Genomic DNA, 20,415 nt, shown 5'->3' with positions numbered 1-20,415 from the left:
AGTAATCACCTCCGTTGACTCAACTTCGACGACCACCTTCGCGCTACCAACTCTGATGACCAATTTTAGGCTCCGACAACAATCTCCAACGACCAACTCCGATGAAAAACACCTTCAATTACCTCATTTGAACGAGCAACTTCAGCTACCCACTCAGGGCTTCGACAACCAACTCTAATATCACTTTCATGCGATTAACATTCGGGCTCCGACAGCCACCTCCGACTACAATCTTTGGCAAAAATCATCTTTGATGATGAACTTTGACGACCACCTTCGTCTAACCAACACCAGGATTTCAAAACCACCTCTGACGATGAACTTTGACAACCAACTCCAATACCATCTTCATGGACCAACTTCAAGCTCCGACAACCACCTTTGACTATTATAAGGCTTATGACTATTAAATTATGTTGTAGGGTTGTTGATCATATAAAAAAATACATTATGTGCAATGTTGTTTATACTTAACATTTTATAAAAAGTATTTTTATTAAATTAAATTCACATGTCAAATGGGTATTAAAAATATTTAGATGAAAAGTAGGTATGTAACATATAAAAAAAAAACATAAAATGAAAAAAAATTTGTTGGAATATTTTCCGACAATAGTTAGTGAAAAATAATTTTTTCCCCAGATCCTCTAAATTTAGAGGAATTGAATTTGAAATTGTTGAAGAAATATGATGACACTCTATTGGCTGCTAAAATGATGAGAGATTTAATTAAAAAAAATCATTACATAGTAAAAATATAGAGCAACAACACGACGAAGAAGAAAAAAAAGATGATAATGAAATTCAGGGAGAAAAATTAGGAATCAAAAGTTTTGATTCTCTTTGTTTTCTACTACTATTTAATTATATTTCTACCAAAAATCAAATGAGTTAATTATTGTCCATCGTCAAAAAAGAAAAATGATAGAAAGAAAAATTTTAACAATTAAAAGAAAAAATTACAATATATTTTATAAAAAAAAAAGTAATTATGAAATAAAAATAGTGAAAAAACAAAAATAATAAAATATATTATTTAGAGTGAAAAAAATGCACAACTACATCCAAATACAAACGTATGAACTACACCCACATCCTATCTCAATGTCTCAAACAAAAAAAAAAAATATTTATCAAGAGCCTTGGAAAGCGTGCGCTGAAACCCTCACAATTCCCTATCTTCTTCTTCCTCACGCCCGAAGGACCTTCCCCCTACGCCAGCCATCTCGCGCAGACGCCGGCCTCCAATTGCCGCCGTTGTTCGTCTGTCGCCCATTCGCGCTGTCTCCGACTGAAGCCGTTGCGGTGGGTTGATTTTTTCCCTTGCAATTTTTCTTCTTCTCGCGCGAGCCTTAGTCAAACCCTCGCCGCCTATCAGTTTCTCCCCGTCGCCTTTCAGTCGCTTTACGTCAGCAGTCGCCGACGCCGTTCACGTCGGATCTGTGTCGTCGTCGTCCAGCATCGTTTCGATGGGTATTGTTCCAGATTTGTTCACAGCCACCGAACCTAGCCGTGACAGTCTGCTGTCGTCATGCATCGCCGCTCACGTCACCGTCGATGCAGCACCGTCACCGCCACTACTGCCTTTGATTTTCGCCGGAATCTTGGATTTGGGTAAAGATCGAATGATTTTGGTAAGTTTAGGTGGATTTTCTTGAGATTTTTGTTACCTATTTTTTTGCGTCAATTTTGGTGATGGTTGAATGATTTTGGTAAGTTCAGGTGGATTTTCTTGAAGATATTTATTATCCGTTAACTTTTTTGCGTCAATTTTTCTGATACCCGCATCACATTTTGGTGCTAGACTGAAGGGTAGAAATATGGTTAGTTGCTGTTTAGCGGTGCAGGATCAATTTCGATAAAGATTTTGAATGACTTTGGTAAGTATATGAGGTTTTATGGTTATTGGAAGTGTTAATGGTGCTGTAAAGTGGACCTTGAAATTTTAATTAAAATCTGAATTTGTGATGTAGGTTCAGGATTTTGTTAGAGATTGTTTTGTCTGGACAACAATACTAGGGCTCGTATTCGAGGTAAGTAATTTTTATACTGAAGCCGCTCTCTTGAACTAGTGATATAGATAGTATGATGAATGTTTGTTTTGTTCGAATAATATTGAAATCATGACAAGTTATGTGAATGTAGTAGTTTTACAAAAAAAATACTTGCACGTGAATGTATGGGACTATGTGATAGATATTGTGTTATGTTGGAAATGTTATTAAAGATATATTAAATGCTATGATAAGAAAGTGACAGTTTGCCGACCTAACACTATTATTTTACAGTTCCGTGGACTGACGAGTTCACTATCTTATTATAGCTTTGTGAACTGATGGGTTCACCATTATGTTATAGTTTTGTGGATCGACGGGTTCACCATTATATTACAATGGATCGATAGGTTCGCTACTAAGTCATTTAGGTAAGGGCAAGGATAGACCAGTAAATGACAAAAAGAATCCATAATGATGCTATGGACTAGTCAGACGCTTTCGCTCATCATTATCATGTTTTAAATGTCAGCCTCGAACTCAGAGTTTTGATATTTGTTTTATTAAACAATTTATGATATTTTCTGGTTTTGATTTATGTTTTTTTTAGGTGCCACGAACTATGGTTTTAAGTTAATTGAATTTTTAAGTTTTTAGGTTTGACTTACTATGTAAATCCAGATTGATTCGTTTAGTCATTAATGGATTCTTCGTGATTGCTAGATATGTCATCTAAGAAAAATCTCTAGAATTATATGCACAAGTCATAGGCATAGTGGATATGTTTTTTTCTTCACAAAGAATTTTATGTGTGGTTGTCCAGAAATGGCACCATGGGTTAGAGGAAGGGGTAGTCGTTATAGGAACACCAATGGGGACGAAATTCAAAAGTTAGAAATCTGGAAGTTGAGGACCCTTAGGTCTAAGACCGTCTTATGCCGGAAGTTCCCCTGTCGACTGACCCTTCTAGATCGGGGGCAAGGAGGTGAATCGAGAAGACGGACCCAGAATATGTTGGATTGTATGTCCTTACTCGTAGTTTGTAATGTAAACACATTCTATTATCAATAAAGATGTTATTGACGTTTATTCAATAACATTGTTGTTGAATATGTGAATTGCACCTGTAAAGACTAAATTCAATAAACTAAAAATCTATGGCTGTTATATGAATACATGAACTTTATGTGGAGACATAAGGGGTAGTCTTTATGTTGAATATGTGAACTGCATATTTTGCATGTACCTTTAAAAGGAAGAGATTTATGTTGTTTAGAATGCTTGGCCATAGTGGAATTTGATGAGATTATGTGATAATCTCATTACATTTTTCTCTCAAAGATTTAACTTTTTCCTCTCCAAATTAGTCACTCACCGGATTCCACTATCTTGTTCTAAGGTTGGAGAATAGTCGGGAAGTTTCTCGTGGTGGTCTACGAATCGTTCGTGAGGAGATGGGAGCTAATTTGGAGAAGCTTTAGGACTACAAAGGTTGTATTTCTTCTTCCCCTTTTACTTGTTTTTCTTGCATGCTTATCCTTTGTAATTAACCTAATTAAAGTACTTTAGATCCGTTATTTCTTCCGCTGCGCATGTGTTCGTTCCATCAGAAAACAATTGTGCTTCCACAGACACATATTCCACCATCCTGACCGATTATGTTGTAATGAACATGGCGTTAGGAGAATTTGTTACAATGATCGTGATGAAAAAAAGACATGATTGCAGAACATATAGCCTAACGTGCCCAGTCACAACCACTACCACCCACGCAGGTCCACAGGTTTTGACCAAGAATTAGAACTTGCAAAACTTGAGATATCGAACCAGTAATGCGGGAGTAGTTCAAGAGCACTTCTACGAAAAATATTTCTCTACTAACTTGAGATATAACAAGCATAGGGAATTTTTAGACTTGAAGCAAGACAACATGATCGTAGAGGAGTATGACAAAAAGTTTGATTAGTTATCTTGTTTTGCTCCTAAAATGTTTGCCATGGAGGCTGGAAGGGTGGAGAGGTTCTTTCACAGGCTGAAAGATGGAGTACGAGGCTTGGTGCAAGCCTTTAAACCGACTACTCATGCTTAGCCATTCGCTTAGCAAGTCAGATAGATGGGGAATCTCTAAAGTCATTGGGAGTAGGATCCTCCTGAGGGCGGAAGAGGAAGGTAGACCAGAGAGGCTCCAAAACCTTTGTAGAAGAGCTAGAATTGGATTAACCATCACGACATCTTCAACAACGGGCTTCTGAGTCAAAAATGGGTAGGAGAGATAAACCAATTTGTAGTTCTTGTAGGAGACGCCATTAAGGGCATTGTTTAGTTGGGTGTTGTTTACAAAGTTAACAAACTCCACTGCCAGCCCTAATGATGTGTCCCACAAGAACTATAAATTGGTTCATGTCTCTCAACCAGTCCTGACTCGGAAGCTTGTTGTTGGAAGTGTTGTAGTGGTCTGTCTGAATTCTAGTTCTTTTATAGAGGCTCTAGAGCTCTCTAGTCTACCTTCCTCTTTTGACTTGAGGAGGATCTGACTCCAAACGACTTTAGATACTCAGCCCATGATGGGAAGTCTATCTAACTTGCTAAGCAAAGGGCTTCGACATGAGTGGTCGGTTTAAAGGCTTGCCCCAAGCTTCGTCTTCGTATCTCATCTTTTCAGCCCGTGAACAAACCTCTTTACCTTTTCAACCTTCATGGTAACTATTTTTAGAGCAAAACGGGATAACTGATCAAACTTTTGGTCATACTCCTCTACAGTTATCTTGCCTTGCTTCAAGTTCAAAAATTTCTTCTACTCATTATATCTCAAGCAAAGAAATATTTTTCGTATAGAAGTGCTCCTTGAATTGCTCCTACGTTACTGGTTCGCACCGTATCTATAATCATCCTCTTTACTGAATGCCACCAGATTTGGGCTTTATCTGTGAGCATGAAGACGACATATTGAACCTTTTGATCCTTCAAGCATTTCATATATCAAAATATTGTCTCTATAGAAGACAGCTCATCCATAGCTCTGCCTTAGTAGGGTCCTTCAGTGGCCCATTGAAGGTGTAGGGATTGTACTTTCTGAAATCTCATAGGTGTTTTGTTTTGAGAGACAAGTCTTGTAAGTTTTGATTCTTGGTCTAAACTTGTGGCGTCTAGAATTGGGGGTGGTATTTGTTGTGATTAGGTATGTTGGGCAATCTTTTTTGCCATCATGTCTTTTATTTTTTCCATCACGGGCATTGTAACAGATTCTTCTATCGCCGCGACCATTGAAGCATAATTGGTCGGGAAGATTGGTGGAATCTGTGTCAGGCACTATTGTATTTCGGGTCCGTCTTCTCATTTCAACTCCTTGTCCCCTTGACCCAGAAGGGTCCCTCGATAGCGGGATCCTTCGTCGCAAGAGGGTTTCGAACCTGAGGGTCCTAGACTGTTGGATTTCATCCCCCTCTAATCTGTCACAACTGCTCATTCCTCTAACTTGTGGTGCTATTTCCTAACAACCACACATAACTAACTTATAACAAATTATTTGAAACATGTCAATTATGACTATAAATTAGACAAAATCTTGTGCATATTATTCTAGAGACTTTTTCTTGAAGGACATATCTGGCGATGAAGAACAATTCGTTAATGTTTAATAGAACAAATATAAAAAATCAGAGTTCAAACATCAAGGCTATGCATTCATATAGTGAGTATAAATACTGACTGATGAATGGAAGTGTCTGACTAGTGAGTATAAATACTCCTTAATCATTCGTTGGTTTGTCTTTGTCCTTACTTGAAAACATAAAATAAGAAATAGTGAGTATAAATACTCAGTAAGTAACCCATTACCAGGATAAGACTGTGCATTCATATCCAATAAATATAAACGTGCTAGGACATGCACAAATTAACCATTCATAGATGGTCGTCTAGTGCACCTTCAAATGGGTCACTGTCACTCTGACATATTCATTCATATAAAGAAAACCATGCTTAATCAACATACATAAAAGAGGCATTATCAATCAATACATGGCTCGAAGACATTCTAGTAGTAAATTTGTACCTTGAACTTGCGCCCATATAAAACTTTGTAAGTAATCAACCTCTTCCGTCTAACTTCTAGGAATGCTTGTTGGAAAAAAATTGAAGTTGTCTATCTCAAACAACTAAATGTCTTTAGAAGTTTCTAAGAGGAACTTCTTCACTACAAAAAGGAAAGCGAGACACCTAAAAAAAATATGTGGAAGTAATAAGGAACTTTTCTCTCTAATTGACCTTTGTTTGGAATGAAGTAAATGGTTTGGAATGGAGTGGATGATTGTATTTATAGAGGAAAAGTAATCCTAATCGTAAATTATTTGGAATTCCATAACTGTAGTAGATAGATTAAATTTACTTTATTTAATATGACACTTTATCTATTGGGAAATTATATTTCTTTTTTAAATAAGTTACTTCCTATAATTAGGAAAAATAGTAGATAGATTGGATTTACTTTTTGAATATGAACTAATCTAATTAGGATTACACATTTTAATTAATTAAAAAAATCCATAGTCTATTTAAATTAAGTATCTATATTTGAATTAGAAAATTCATAATCTAATTAAATTAGGCATCCATATTCTAGTTAAATTAAAAATCCAAAATAAACCCATCTCCATTTGATTTGATTTGATTTTTTATTTTTGGGGATAAGAAACAATTTCATTGATTAAATGAAATCCATGGATATCCATTGGTACATGAGGACCCCAATCATAGGGTGTACAAAAAGACCCTTTCAAAGGGAGTGCAAAAGGTGTTTCCAATTTTCAACAAGGAAAGAAAAATTGTGATTTTGTATAGCCTGTAAATCTTTGCACAAAAAAGGCAGTGTATGATGGTATCAATAATGTTCTTTGTTGTCTTAGCCTTGTCTTGGAAGATTCTAGCATTTCTTTCATCCCAAATCTTCCACAATACAGCACAAATGATGCTTAACCAGAGACATTCTTTATCATTTTTGAAAGGTATCTAGCCGATTAGTAGGTGAAGCCAACTTTGCAAATTATTTGGAAGGACCACAGACCAGTTAAAAGCAGAAAAGACTTCCATTCATATCCCTCTGGAGAAAGGGCAGTCAAAGAAAACATGTTGGGCATCTTTGTTGTTCATTTGACAAAGGCAACACCATGAGGGAGAGGTGGATCCAAGGGTATCGTTTTTGTAATCCGTCCATGGTGTTTAAGACAAAAGTTAGTGATTTCCCATAGGAGGAATTTAACACTCTTTGGGTAGGGACAACTCCACAATTTCGTGAAAAGGCCGGTTGAAGGTGAGAGTGGGTTGGATATGAAGGAAGAGTATAAAGACTTTGTACTGAAATCAATGTGGCTAAGCTTCCATATCCATTAGTCCTTTCTATAAGTAAGGTTTAGACTTGGAATAAGATGAGTAAGAGCAGTCCATTCTTCAATCTCATCTTCTTTAAGATTTCTTCTAAAGTTTAAGGACCAAGAACAATTTGTAGCATTCAAAGCCTCCTTAATAGAAATATTTTTTTGTGGTAGGTAGCCGATAGAGCCTAGGAAAGGTTTGTTTTAGGGCAGAACCAGCAAGCTAATAGACTGTCCAAAACGCTGTAGAGGAACCATCACCAATCTGACACTGTATATTCCCATAGATAAGGTCCATTTGATGCAGAATGTGTTTCCAAGGGCTTCTGGTTGATAAGCTTTTGTATTCGACAGCCTTGAGATCAAAATGGTGTGATCCATATTTAGCTTCGATTAAGATCCTCCAAAGGGCGTCTTTCTCCAAATGAAAATGCCAAATCCATTTGGCAAGGTGGGCTTTGTTTTGTTGTTTAGTATCAGTGATCCCGAATCCTCCTTCAGCCAAAGGTTTCTTCAATTTGTCCTATTTTAATAAATGAGATAGTTTGCTATCCCTGTGACCCGACCAAAGAAAGTTTCTTAAACATCTGTCAATGACATCAATAATTTTCCCAGGGCATGGTAGAGGGATAAATAGTGGACAGGTAGATTAGATAAGGTTGCTTTCAGAAGGGTTAGTCTTCCTCCTTTTGAAAGGAAGTTGTGTTGCCAAGAGTGAAGTCTCTTGTCAATTTTGTCTAAAATTGGTTGGCAAAAGGTAACTGATGTGAATTCATCCATTGAACCATTGCATGTACCTAAAGGACCAATTACAAGAAGCAAGGCAAAAAAGATTCAAGAGGCATTCACATTACATCTTCAAAAACTAGCAAATTCACATGAACCAACAAACAAGGTGATCCATTATCACCCTTCTTGTTCATTATCATAATGGATAGTCTTAGCAGAATCCTCACAATGGCGAATACAAAAGGTTTTATTAGCGGATACTCAATTCCAAGCTCACATCACAACAACATCAATCAGCTCCTTTTTACTGATGATGCTCTACTTTTCTTCATTAGCAATGAGAGGATGATCAAAAACCTCTTCAATTTAATTACTCTTTTTGAATTTGCTTCTGGTCTCAACATCAATAGACATAAATCATAATTCGTGGGTATTAATTGCGAGGATGATTGGGTGGTATCTATTGCCAATAGATTTGATTGTAAGGTTGAGATATGACCTACCACATATTTAGGTTTGCCCATTTATGGAAAACCAACAGCAGTTACTGATGTGAATTCAATCATTGAACCATTGAATGTACCTAAAGGATCAATTACAAGAAGCAAGGCAAAGAAGATTCAAAGGCATTCACACTACATCTTCAAAAACTAGCAAATTCACAAGAACCGACAAATAATTTTGAGACCAAAGTTTTATATAATGTTAGTTCAATGAGTCAAGAAGAGAATGACATGAAGATGGCACGGGAAAAGTCCTATAGTTTGGAAGATGACTCGGTGGTCAAAAAAAGTGTGCAGATTTTTTGAAGAAAATGTTGTCAAGTGTGCACTGCATGGGAAAATGTGATGTCAAACCTTGTCAAACATGCATATCTACTTTGCCACCTTCTAGAGGAGATATTTAAGGCAAATTGAAGACTTTCTACATTCCTAGTTTTGAATTTTGACTTATAATTTAGTGTGCAATTAAGTTTTAAGTTTCTAGGAGTTATTTTCTACAATTTGCAATTAATTGTATTTGAATGACTTTTGAGTTTCTTGGTCTATCCACGACCATTTGGCCTATAAATTGGCTTGTATTGTTCTTAAAAAACTCAGATTATCGATAGTAAAAAGCTTGTGCTTATTCAACCCTTTGATGTTGTCTTTTTCTTTCAAATCTTGCTTTAGATTTGATATTAAATCAATTCATTGGATTAGTCTTGATCAAGATAATTCTGGAGTGAGTTGTCTTAGGATCTAAGAGTGGCCATCATAGGTTCTAGGTTCGATCTAAGTAGCTTTCTTTGTGAGTGTTTGTAAGGATCCTAGAAGGACCTCTAGCTTTGCATCCAACAAGCATCGCGGGCGCTTATCATTTGGTATCAGAGCATTTGTTCACCATTCTTGGCCGACTTTAGAGGTGTTGTCTTTACTTTATTTCAATTTTTTTTCTCCATAACAATTGTTTACATCTTGTAACAAGACATACTACAACTTGTCTTGAAAACTTTTTCAAATCAGCTCTTGGATCATAAAGGAAAAATAAAGTCAGCAAGGACAAAAGAAGTCAACAAAAAAAAAGAAAAAAGTTACTCTAGTCTTAGCTTGTGAGAGTTGATCATTTTGGATGGGTTTTTATCAAACTTTTAGGAATGACAAGAAACTTTCATGTGCTTTTGGATCTTTGATTTTTTTTTTTTGCTCACTTTTTTTTTTTTCTTTATGATCCAAGAGCTGATTCGAAAAAGTTTTCAAGACTAGTTGTAGTACCTCTTGTTACAAGAGGTAAGCAATTGCTATGGAGAAAAAAAATTGAAATAAAATAAATTGAAATAAAGTAAAGATAACACCTCTAAAGTCGGCCAAGAACGATGAACAAATGCTTGATACCAAATGATAAGCGCCCGCGATGCTTGTTGGATGCAAAGCTAGAGGTCTTTTTAGAATCTTTGCAAACACTCACAAAGAAAGCTACTTAGATCGAACTTAGAATCTATGATGGTCACTCTTAGATCCTAAGACAACTCACTTCAGAATTAGCTTGATCAAGACTAATCCAATGAATTGATTTAATATCAAATCTAAAGCAAGATTTGAAAGAAAAAGACACCACCAAAGGGTTGAATGAGCACAAGCTTTTTACTATAGATAATCTGAGTTTCTTAAGAACATTACAAGCCATTTTATAGGCCAAATGGTCGTGGATAGACCAAGAAACTCAAAAGTCATTCAAATACAATTAATTGCAAATTGTAGAAAATAACACCTAGAAACTTGAAACTTAATTGCACACAAATTGTAGAAAATAACACCTAGAAACTTGAAACTTAATTGCACACTAAGTCAAAATTCAAAACTAGGAATGTAGAAAGTCTTCAATTTGCCTTAAATATCTCCTCTAGAAGGTGGCAAAGTAGATATGCACATTTGACAAGGCTTGACATCACAGTTCCCTATGCAATCCACACTTGACAACATTTTCTTCAAAAAAATTTGCACACCTTTTTTTTTTATCATTGTCATTTTCCAAACTATAGGACTTTTCCCGTGCCATCTTCATGCCATTCTCTTCTTGACTCATTGAACTAACATTATATAAAACTTTGGTCTCAAAATTATTTGTCGGTTCTTGTGAATTTGCTAGTTTTTGAAGATGTAGTGTGAATGCCTCTTGAATCTTCTTTGCCTAGCTTCTTGTAATTGGTTCTTTAGGTACATGCAATGGTTGAATTCACATCAGTAACTGCTGCTGGTTTTCCATAAAGGGGTAGACCTAAATATGTGGTAGGCCATATCCCAACCTTACAATCAAATCTATTGGCAATAGATACCACCCAATCATCCTTGCAATTAATATCCATGAATTCTGATTTTTGTCTATTGATGTTGAGACTAAATTGAAGAGGTTTTCGATCATCCTCTCATTGCTAATGGAGAAAAGTAGAGTGTCATCAGCAAAAAGAAGTTGATTGATGTTGTTGTGATGTGAGCTTGGGATTGAGTATTCGCTAATAAAGCATTTTGTATTTGTCATTATGAGGATTCTGCTAAGACTATCCATTATGATAATGAACAAGAAGGGTGATAATGGATCACCTTGTTTAAGGCCCCTAGTTGCTTTAAATTTCCCCCTAGGTTTGCCATTTATAATGATGGAGAAATTTGTGGTAAATATGCAGTCTTTGATGGTCTCCATCTTGTGCCAAAACCCTTTGCCATTAACAATTCATCAAGGAAATCCTGATCCGCCTTGTTGAAAGCTTTCTCGATGTCGAGCTTGATGGCCACCCCTTTAATTTTCTTCGCATGCCAATCTTCGATGATTTTGTTAGCAATCAGTGAGGCATCCAGTATTTGTCTACCTTCCACAAAGGCTGATTGATGGACTGTGATGGTAGATGGAAGGTTTTTTTAGGTGGTTTGATAGAACCCGAGCAATAATCTTGTAAAGGCCTGGCTGATAGGTTGATAATCTCCCACCTTCGCGGCATCAATTTTTTTTTTGGGGGATAAGGCAAATAAAAGTTTAGTTCACGTTGGCATTGGTGATTCCATTCTCAAAAAAATCTTGGAACACTCTAATTAAATAAGTTTTTAGAGTGTTCCATGATTTTTTAAAAAATTCTGATGTGAAACCATCGGGCCCTGGAGTTTTGTTAGTGCCTAGAGCCTTGATTACTGTCCAGATCTCAAGTTCGGTAAAAGGGGCCTCCGAAAAACTTGCTTGTTCTTGGCTGATAGGATCCCATTCGAGAGGATAGGAATAACTCGATTACCTGGTTTTCTGGTGAAGAGATTTATGTAAAAAGAGATGAAAGCCTCTATATCGGTGTCTTTACCAAACTTATGTTCTGGCCATTGAGAATTTCTGTAATACAGTTCCTCTTTTTTGCACCAGCAAATTTGTGATAAAAGGATGTGTTTTCATCACCATTGATCAGCCAATTTGTTTTGCACTTTTGCCTCCAATTTAATTCCTCATTTGCGTTTAGGGAAAGGAGCTGATTTCTAATCAAATGTCTTCTATTGTCAAGATCACAAGTTATGGGACCATTTTCAGATTCTTGATCAATGGAGGCTAATTCCTTTTGTAGAGAAGCTCTCTGTGTTTCAATGATGCCAAAAGTGGATAAATTCCATGCTTTGATAGCCAACTTCAGGCTCTTTAACTTTTGGTTAAAGCCATGGCCGGGATGCCCAATTAGTGGGTGGTTGTTCTACCATGAATCAACAAAAGGGAGGAAGTCTTTGTGGTTTAACCACACATTTTCAAATCTGAAAGGTGCAGGACCCCAATTTTGGTTGCCAAGGATTAAAAGAAGGGAAAAATCGTCTGATGTTGGCCTGTCCAATCTTTTCATGGATGCATCCTTGAATTTTGATATAATAAAAGCATAACAAAGGAAACGATCGATTCTTGTATGTGTGGGATGCATGCGTAAATCAGACCAGGTATATTTCCCATTTGTGAGGTGGATATCAATGAGTTCCCGCTGGTCAATAAAGGAATTGAAGGCCAACATTAGGTCTGCAGCCATTGGAGTTTTCTTGCGGCCAACGAATGAGGTTGAAATCTCCCCCAATGATCTAGTTTTCATCCACAAGGCAAAAGAGATCATGGAGCTCAGTTATAAAATGTTCTTTTCAGGATCATAAGGTGGGCAGTAGACACCTGTTAACCAGAAGTTGTAATCATCAGCAAGATTGAAAAGGACAGTGAAGGAGTATGCACCTTTTGTAATCTGCAATGGAGTATACCATGGGGCATTCCACATGATAATAATGCCTCCGGAAGAGCCATTTGCATCCATAGATGTCCATTCGATCCCTCTAGAGCTCCAAAGAGATTTAATAAAAACAAGGTCGATATTGTGGCTTTTGGTTTCTTGGAGAATAACAATTGTTGGGTTGTGATTGTTGATTAGTCTTTTGATGGTGGCTCTTTTCTTCCATGATCCGAGACCTCTTAACATTCAAAGAGAGAATTAACATTAAGATGATTGTGAGCCCTCCCTGTTCAAGGCCTTTGCCTTCTTTTCATAGGAAATGGAGCATTCCAAATTCTTGACTTCACGTAGGCCCCTCCTTTGTTTTTCTGTAAGTTTGTTTCTATTCTTCTTGTAGGTATGGACCGAATACAGAGGCCACATTCTTCAAGCTAGGGAGTTAGGGCAGCAAGGTGTGATATAGGATTCATGGGCTCTGAGTTATAGTAGGGTGGAGGGGAAGAGAGAAAGTCTGGCCAATGCGAGTCTGTGTGGCTGGGGGATCCCGAGAACTCTGAAGAGGGCTAGCGAGGTAGCAGTCAGAGTCGATGTCGGATGAATGTGGGATGATAGCGTTGGAATATTTGTTACCAGCAATAAAAGTAGACTGCTTATGGTCGATGGTAGGTAACATTTTTGGTTCTATGTGGGATTTTGGATGGGGATGGAAGAACGAGGTTTGGTTGGGAGGAGGATGAGGGTGGGAACTGTTGAATGATTTCCCACAAAGGGGATTGTTGCTGAAGAGCAATTAGAATCCCTTTGGTAGGTGTTATTGACCAATGGTTGTTTAAGCAGATGGTTCTGTAAGTAAAGTCAAGTGGCAGGGCTGGAATTTGGCTGACAACTGCCGGTTGTGGTCTGATCCCAAAGGTGTGGGGGCTGAGGCCAAGGGTTGATTTGTGGGGCCCGAGATAGAGTTAGGAGGTGGTGGGGCCAGGGATGGGTTCAGAAGAGGTGATGGCGAAGGACAGGTGGGCCCCAAATGGTTTACCAAAAGGGGGTGAGAGGGGATTGTTGTTTAAGGGCAATTGGGTTTCCTTTGGTAGGTATTGTTGACCAATGGTTTTCTAAGCAGATGGTTTTGCTTGGAAGCAATGTTAGGTGGCAGGGCTGGATTATTGCTGACAGTTACAGGCTGTTTTGATATGTCAACATTACTTTTGAGTCTCTACTGCAGGTTCAGTAAGTTCTGTCCCAACAGAGTACTTTTGCTGTGTAGGGTCAACATCAACGGGGGAATTTGAAAATTATCAATCTTTGCACCCATTTTTGCCGGTAGTTTGGCCGGAGTGCCATGGATTCCGGCGATAACCCCTATATGGTAATCTACAATAAAAAACGGGTCAATCGCAACTGCTATGGCCGATGAGGACATTGAGGGAAGCAAAATCTTTGCCGGGAGGAAACCAGAGTGGTTTCTCGACTTTGAGACTGATCTCCATCAAATCCATTCTGTTGAGGGTCTTTTTTGCTACTTCCATTAGTCTTCCACAGGCTTCCCCAATGTATTGGAAAGTTTCTAAGGTCCGTTTGTCAAAAGGGAGTCCTCTCACTTTTATCCATCCTCCATAAGAGGGGACAACTTGTTCTTCGTGAAAAACATTTTGGCTCTAGAGGGAGAAAAGGACTTCGTAAGAACCAATCTTTTGCCGACCATTGTATTTTCCAAGGATTTTTGCTTGTTCCATATCTTTGTATCTCAGGATGGCCTTGTTGGGTTGAAATGGTAAAAGAGATCCATAGGCAGTGATTTCCGCTTGTATGGCCTTTAGTATTTTGAACCAATCGTCATGGAAGTTTTTCCTTCTGATAACCACAATATTGTAGGTGAAGATAGGTGTCAGGATCAGTGAGGATTGGGTTGGTAGAGAAGAGAGAATGGTGGTAGTTGGTTGGTTAATCAATGTTTCTGGCCTCTTTAGTTTCTTCTCTTTGTTGTCTTCATTCTCTTGCATCTCTTGCTTCTTTTTGTTGTTCACATCAGCCATATTAAAGAGGGTTCCTTTTAGGTGGGTCGTTGGCCAACATTATTTGTTGGTGGTGACTCTACCTATAAAAGGTGGTGAGGTCTGTGAAGAGTTCCCAGCCTTTGCGTGGTTCACCCGAAGGAATAATAATTCGATTTCTCCCACCATTGTAGTCCAGTTTCACCAGTTCAATGGAGAAGCCTTTCTTGCTCGTGATTTTTTCTATCTAGATGACTTGATCATCAACTTGGATTTTTTCTATCTAGATGACTTGATCATCAACTCGTGATTTATATTCCTCTTTCCCCTTTTCTTCTCCTCGCATTTCCCCATTCCTCTATTTTCCCTAATCTCCTCCATCTCTTACCTCTTCTCTACCTGATGCTTCCTCTCCTAACTTGAAGAATGATTCTTCCTCTCTCAATTATACTTATATTTTCCCTCTTTTTCATGTGTTTATGGACTCCTTCCCAGGCCATGGAACCCATAATTGCACCACCGCCGATAATTTTGTATTCGGCACCAGCCTCCCGAGCCTTGTCGTCGTCACTCGGGTGGCATTCCCTCTGCTTGCATCGTCGTTTATAGGATCTGCTGGTCTGATGGTTGTTTTGACACCAACATTCTTGCAACTTTCGACTAATACCCTCGCAAGATATGGGTTCACTTCTTTCTCCTCCTGCAAATGTCTTTTCTGTTTGTGATGTTTGTGGGTTCACGTCGACGGATCTGTAGCATAATGAAATACATAATACTTGTTTCTTTAGTGAGTTTTGCAGCTCAATCTAGGAGATTCTGTTATGGATATTAGACAGTTCCTTCTTAATGCTCTTGAGAATTGCTATTTCACATGTTATGATGGTTCCACTCACCAACTAGAAGATTATAATGAAATTTCAGAAGTAGCTGATATTATGATTGATTGTTGCTCGTTAGAGATGGTACTTGGTATGAGAACTTTTATTTTATTTTTAAGTGATTGGCGATATATTTTTGGCATTCATGTATTTACAGTATTATATGGTGATAGATCGATAAAGGCCCATGTTAACGTTGTACCAGAGACATGCTTTCCCTTTCCACTCTTCTTATTTCACTGCCCACATCTTGCATTACGGTATGAACTGTCTTAAAAAAAAGCATCAACTACTGGAGGTTTTGATGTTCTGAGTTTGTTTCCTTTATTGGCTTGTTACATTTTAAACATTTTATTTTGTTTGGGAAATTTCATTTTAAGAAGGCTTTTTGGTCTGAGGTGAATATCAAACCAATTATAGGTACTCTTCCTTTATTTCTTCACATAATTTCAAAATTGGTCCTTTGATTCAAAGTTGGAAGCTAGATTTTTTTTTATTCAAACGATCTAGCTTGCTAGCATTTAAATAACATCATTACGAATATGGATCATCTGAGGTGTGCATTTAAATGGTTTCTTCTGTGCAAGTGCTTCCAACTATATCATGTCTCTTCTGTGCAAGTGCTTCCAACTATATCATGTCTCTTCTGTGCAAGTGCTTCCAATCTTGCTTCCCTGCCATTGAATTTCTTAACGTTTGTATTTATACTAAAGTAATGATATTCATTTGAAATATAAATGTATGAGTATTTGAATAATATATGTTCAATGTATCGCTTGATGTTTTTTGAGCAGGAGGAAGAAACCACTCAACTGAGAAATTTTGCACAAAGTAAGTTAGCTATTTCAATGCAATTTTGTCTTTTTTGTTGCACCAAAGTGGAAGAAATCTCTATTTTTTGAGTTTTTGTAATGGGATGTAGATTTGTCTTTTTTTTCCCTTTCCTTTTCATCTTTTTTGTTGCATTAGTTTGAATATGGCCTACATCGAGTATTCTCTGTTGTATTTTGTTGATCGATGCATCTTCATCAGCTATTTTTTTGTGTTCAAGACTTAAATGAATTAACTATTATCTTTTTTTTCTTTGTAGTTTCTTGTTGTTTACTGCATGTTTGATTTTTTGAGGAAGTTGTAAAATTTTGATATTGGTGCATGCCTTCCAAACTTCCACTGCAACAAATATAACTTTCTATTTACCTTATTTCTAGTGGTTATGTTTAAGGGGAATATTAGTTTTTTTTTATCAAATGCCACATTCAATGATGTTAGTTTCTATAGACTTGGCCTACCTGTTATTAAAACTAGATATTTTAAGTTTTCATTGTTGTATAGTATTAAATATCTTATATCCACACTCTAAGGGGCTGTTTGGGGGCCTAACATGACATGATATATCTCCACATTCTGTATCATCTTAGTGTTTGGAGGCTCATTATCCTATCTCACCGATTTTAATTGTTTGTGGGTCCATTTTCGAAACGTGTTTCGTATCTCACCGTCATTTTCCTTCCGTGTATCGTATATTATCTCAGGAACATACTCGATCACAATTTTCTCAATTTAGGGTATGAGGTTAATTTAACCTTTTCAATTTGTTACTGTGCAGGTATCAAAGAACCGTCTTTTGAAACTTATTGTTGAAGTAGAGTTATGAATCATGGTTGATCGAGTTGTTGTAGCTTTTGGTTAAGGTATATGGTTTTACTACTGCTGGTTACGTGTGAAGAATTGATGAAAAAAATCTTTGTTACACACTGATTTGAAAAAAACCAATATATATATAATTAGAATTGGCTCAAGTGTTTCTCTGCAAAGGAAAAAAATTTACCCGAGTGGGATAAGAGATGCTACATAAGGGAAATGCATTTACGATTAAATACAAGGGAATAAATTTTCTCTCCATCAGCAATGAGGAGGAGAATTAGGAATTGAATTGGGTGATTGATTCATTGTGAGCTATGGTCTCAATATGGAATGAGATCTTTGGAAGTTAATATCATTTTCCCTCTATGAAAGTGCACGCTCAACATGGAAGGAAAGATTATATCATTCTGCTATCTTTTTGGTTGTTCTGCACCGTGCGACTGATATGTGAAATTGTGCTGATTGGTTTGATGTGGCTCCTTCTTCCTAATAGTAAAGTGCTAATTTGGAACTTATTTTTACAAGAATATCTTTTCTAATATATGTTTTGAAATTGTATATTCTTTGAATATGGTTTTCTCTTGAGATTATGCCCTATGTGGATGTATTGGTTGCTTGAAATTTTTTATTTCAAATTTTTTCCTATGATTATTTCAAATAGAAATGCAATTTGGGTTTGATACTTCAATAGGAGGAAAAAGATTAATTTTTATGAGCTACAACATGAAACAAAACAAAGAGAAAATAAACTTAATCATGATTTTTAGTTAGAAAAGACCAAAATATGGAGCTTTTGGAATTAAAAGAATCCAATGTTATATGTTAGATAATATCTTTGTTTCTTAGCATTTTAGAAGATTCCAACCTTTTCCCTTTGAAATACTGTTGTTTTCTGCTTAGAAAAAACATGAAACGGATAGAACTTCTTCTTAAAGTTGATTTTGATATACATTGTGGTGAAATTAAACTTTTGATTTTTATGTGTACTAAGTGTATTATAGGTTAACTTGTTTTTTGTCTTAATATTCTTCTTGGATGCTTTAACTTGTCTACATTTCTATCGTCTACTATAGTCATGTCAAGGTGCTTTACAATGTTTAGATTATCTTATAATATCATTAATCATCCCATTGTGCTTCATGACTTGTTTATATTTTCTTCTACTACTACAACCATGATTTGCTGTATAACTTGCCTTTTAGATTGTCTTCAACAAACAATAATGCTAATCATGAGGATATAACAGAAACTAAGAGACATGTGACATGCATCCAAATGGTCCTCAAATTGTGGTTCAAAGACATTGAATTTGGAGAGTGAATGAAATTATATAAGTAAAAGAAACTATTATTTTGTTATTTAGATTACACTTTTTATGTATGTCTGGCTTACAACTTTAGGGATTGTTAGTACAGTACCATATTGCTGATCCTTACATAATTTAGGAATCGACGAGTTATTGATAATTATAACTTTATTTGAAAACTTTTTTTTTTTTTTTTTTTTTTTTTTTTTATTTTTAAATTTTAAAAATTAAGGTATGGTTCTAGAACGGCATGGGTTCTTTTTCTTTTACTTTTTTTCCCTTTTAAAATGGTTCATTGAAGGTCCATTTGCCAAAACATTTTTGGTTACCGTAAAATCTTCTTTGTTGGTGAAGTTGGGCTATTTTGTTTGTTCGGGATTTGAGAATGTTGATAGTGTTTAGTTGGTTTTGTCGGTGTGGAGAGAAATAGAGAGAAGACTTCGTGTTTATAGTATTAACGGTCATGAATTAGCAGTTGATTGAGGAGAATGATAGGCTGCAGAATTGCTTCTTTTTGTTCTTGGACATCATTTCTTCTTGTTTATCATATCTTTCAAAAGTTGAGTAATTCTACTTGTCATGTTTATCATTATCTTAATCCACTTTGGAAAATGTTAAATGTTTAGGTCAGAGAATAAAATTGGTGCGTTTGATATCATTTTCTCTTAGTACTTAGCAAGTTACCTAAGTAGTTAGAGAGTTATCATTTATTTAGTTCTTTTTTATGCTTAATTTGTTTGTTCAAGCTCTAAACTTTATTCACTTGTCAAATGTGATGTATATGCTATTTGATCTCATTTATTGGAATTTTTTTTAAACATAATGTTTTTTTAATATATAATGACAAAAATAGGGTTGGAGGGAAAATATTCCAAAAAATAGGTTTTTAAATTGTGTACCGATTACACGATTACACCTTAAGCGTGTATCAGGTACACGATTAACTCTAAATCGTGTACCAAATACATGAGTTCCCTGTCTATCTGGCACGTGCAGTCTGTCGTGGCAGTTATGCAGAGTTGACTGAGATAATTGTGTACCCGGTACACAATTACCTTAAGTTGTGTACTCGGTACACGACTTCCTCTCCATTAAATCGTTGCCTGCCCCTTCTTCTTCCCCACCGAGACCTTTCGAACGATTTTGCTTTATGCCTTTCGATAATTCTTAAATCTTGCTTCTTTTGCTCGATTTTCCTCACCGAGTCTTCTATTTGTTCGTCCATTCGTCCAAAATCGTCCGAACGCTTTTGTGGTAAAATTCTTTCTCTAGTTGTTTTTTAATATATAATCGTCCGAATTTAGATCTTATATTTTTTTATTTGTTTTGGTTGATTTAAACTTAGAAATATAGGTATGTTAAACTTAGAAATATATGAATTTGTTGGGTTCTTATATTTTTTTTATTTGTTTGTGTTGATTTAAATTTAGAAATATATATTTATTAAACTTAGAAATATATGAATTTATTGGACTGATCTTATATATATTTGTTGGGTTGATCTTATATGTATATGTTTATAAATCTTAAATTTTAATTATTATATTTTTATTTGTTTGGGCTGATTTAAAGCTGATTTAAATGTAATATTTAGATCTTATATATTATATTTGGATTTTGTTGGGTTGACATATTAACATATTTTTTTTTTGTCAACTATGACAGTTGAAAAAATCATAATAAAAATGTCGATGCGTCTTGAAGATTTAGTTATTCTTAAACCTGAAAATGATGGAGATAGTGACATTGACGTTGAAGTTGATGAATTGTTTGGAAACAACATTTACAAAGGACAT

At 36.1% G+C, this 20,415-nt stretch overlaps 1 long non-coding RNA gene across 2 annotated transcripts; it reads left to right on the top strand.

Moving 5' to 3' along the window:
- The first annotated feature begins 1,085 nt into the window (after nt 1-1,085).
- LOC120069054 lies at nt 1,086-17,597 on the top strand. 2 transcript variants are annotated; one of them, XR_005479429.1, is made up of 6 exons: nt 1,098-1,634; nt 1,805-1,880; nt 1,974-2,033; nt 3,394-3,485; nt 16,464-16,500; nt 17,276-17,597. It is a non-coding gene; the product is annotated as an uncharacterized LOC120069054 (long non-coding RNA). The 2 variants fall into 2 exon arrangements; XR_005479428.1 differs by having other exon boundaries at nt 1,086-1,634; nt 3,394-16,500.
- Nucleotides 17,598-20,415: the final 2,818 nt, after the last annotated feature.

Source organism: Benincasa hispida, unplaced genomic scaffold (genome assembly GCF_009727055.1).
Source record: "Benincasa hispida cultivar B227 unplaced genomic scaffold, ASM972705v1 Contig189, whole genome shotgun sequence".
Classification (NCBI taxonomy): domain Eukaryota; kingdom Viridiplantae; phylum Streptophyta; class Magnoliopsida; order Cucurbitales; family Cucurbitaceae; genus Benincasa; species Benincasa hispida.
Note: the sequence above shows the minus strand (reverse complement) of the source record. Positions and strands in the feature narration are given on the sequence as shown.